The 2,500-nt window shown below is 40.6% G+C and overlaps 1 protein-coding gene across 3 annotated transcripts in view; it reads left to right on the top strand.

The window, feature by feature from the left end:
* The window catches only part of LOC138051938 (RISC-loading complex subunit tarbp2-like), a 12,104-nt gene that overhangs the window by 3,952 nt on the left and 5,652 nt on the right, over nucleotides 1-2,500 (top strand). The gene's annotated exons all lie outside the window — the stretch shown is intronic.

Raw genomic sequence — 2,500 nt, 5'->3', positions numbered from 1 at the left:
AACTCAATTCCCTTTCTAAGACTACCCTCCTTGCGCACTCACATATGTGCACAACGCCCATCACATGCACACACACAGACACAAATGAATAAACTCTACAATCTTGGACAAATTAATTGGAACATTGAAACCACCCCTCCCCCCAAAATCAGTGATGTAAAAATGGCGCATTTTGGCCTTCACGCACCTTCATCCTTGATTTGGGGGAGAGAGGGCATTTCTGTTCCATTTTATTCTGTCCAATATTGTCTATGAGCCCCTGCTTGGCGTTACCAGTAGTATATGGGGTAATCACGACACGAAATCTGCTCTTCGCTCAAAACATTACATCATCCGAATACCTGAGAGTTGACTGTAATTATTTTCATAAGCTATATTTACGTTTAAAGCAGGAGACCTATAAAATGAGAACATAAATTGCAAACAAAAAAGAGAATAAAACTATTGGGGGAAAAAAAAAAAGAAAGAAATCGGATGTAACGAGGATTCGAACCTTCTACCACAGATTATCTACCCCATCCAACTATCCAACCTACCCACATTCTACGCTTTAGACTTTGCATCCGTGCACCAACCATACCGAATATGCAAACTTGTTGAATTTTCAAGAACTGCATTTGCGCTCCCTTAAATTTGTTGGCGATATTTACCTAATCTATCTTCTGATTTTTCCACACTGAAAAATAGAGCATGATTTACGTTCACAAAAGTGTTGATGGGTACGATTTGCGGGCTAACAGCAACGAATTTTGTCGATTTTTCACGATTTTGTCGTCTGGCCAGAAAGGTGACAGAACAGATTGACTCTTTTTTCCATTGCTTGTTAACCGTGCTTAACCGTTGAAAAGCGTCTCAAAACAGACGTTAATCGTATAAAAAGTCTCTTGAATCGTGCCTTAAACGTATTAATGTCATGTAAAACCACTCAAGTGCTCTACAAAGCTTTAAAAGCGCTACTTTAATGCTTGAGTCTTTTGCCATTGCTTCGTTTAATCTCGGCGATGCGACCCTACATAGACCCTATAGTTTTATCGATTAACTCCCCAGAAATGCCTTCAGAGTAAGATCAGGAGTGAGCTTGAGAACTTTAACTCTTACTTTTGTTTCCTCGGGTATTCCTTTTCTTGATGGCATTTTTTTCGTCAATTCTACGTAGAGTTATACCCTTATTCTTGATCGTACTGGCAAATTTTCATTTTAGGTTTGGCTTTTTTATACGCTCCGCTTCTCTTAAAATATCTTCCATGTAGTATCTCAACATAGCAAGACTAGCGACGAGCGTGACTGCGTCATATGACCTCTTAATTGACCAAATCTTGAATTTGTGACGTCATACCCTCCTTAGACAATCTTGGCCAAATTAAATGGAACATTGAGACCACCCCTCCCCCCAAAATCAGTGATGGAAAAATGGCGCGTTTTGGCCTTCACGCACCTTCATCCTTGATTTGGGGGAGAGGGGGCATTTCTGTTTCATTTTATTCTGTCCAAGATTGTAGGACTAGTAAGGATGATTACATAATTTGAGAGTGTAAAATGTTTGAGTAATGACTACATTGTAGGTGAGGACATCACATGAGCTCCAGTCACTAATATAATATAACATTCAAAGGAAGAAAACTTGGAATAATTAGTTGGACGGGTTTTGTCCTTATCGTGGAATCATGGTTACATCTTGTGGGGTGCGACCTATAAAATCAAAACAGACTTAACTGATTAGAGTGTAAGGTGAAGTGCTAGTTTTCTATCCTATATGAACCATGTGAGCGTTAGCCCTACTAATGGAAATGGGCCCACACAAGGACAGAGGAAAACTCTGACCAGGGTGGGAATTGAACCCACGACCTTCGGGTTAGATCACCGCTGCTCTACCGACTGAGCTACAAGGTCAGACGGGAGCAGGTCGTGGGAACTGAAGATGTTAAAGTCACGGCAATGAAGATGTACAAGTACAAGGAAGGATTACGCGATGGCCGTGTAGCACTTATATTTGAACAGGCTTAACTGATTAGAGTGTAATGTGAAGTGCTAGTTTTCTACCCCATATGAACCATGTGAGCGTTAGCCCAACTAATAGAAATGGCACTTCACATTATACTCTAATCAGTTAAGTCTGTTGAAATTTTAAGTGCTACACGGCCAAATCGGTGAAATCAACCGTGACTAATTCGAATATCAAAACAGCAGATGACATGGAAACTTCGCTTCGAGAAAAACGGAATCAGCACTAGGACAATAGACAAAACAATAAGAAAATTCAAATTGGAAAATAAGTCTCTCTTCAGAAGTTGGTAAGAATTTTCCGAATTTGTTTTGCGCTCTTTCTCGATCCTGATCCTCGATCCGCAGGGAATCTGGAACGAGTGCTTTAATTGGCCAGACTCAAAAAATTTCCTTGTGCTTATGCTTGCGTCAACCCTGTTTTTCTCATTGAAATAAGCGCTCTTAAGGCCGGGACACACTAGGCGACAAGTCGCAGCGACATGTCTCTGCGACAAGT

This window comes from Montipora capricornis, chromosome 6 (genome assembly GCF_036669925.1).
Source record: "Montipora capricornis isolate CH-2021 chromosome 6, ASM3666992v2, whole genome shotgun sequence".
In the NCBI taxonomy this organism is placed as follows: domain Eukaryota; kingdom Metazoa; phylum Cnidaria; class Anthozoa; order Scleractinia; family Acroporidae; genus Montipora; species Montipora capricornis.
Note: the sequence above shows the minus strand (reverse complement) of the source record. Positions and strands in the feature narration are given on the sequence as shown.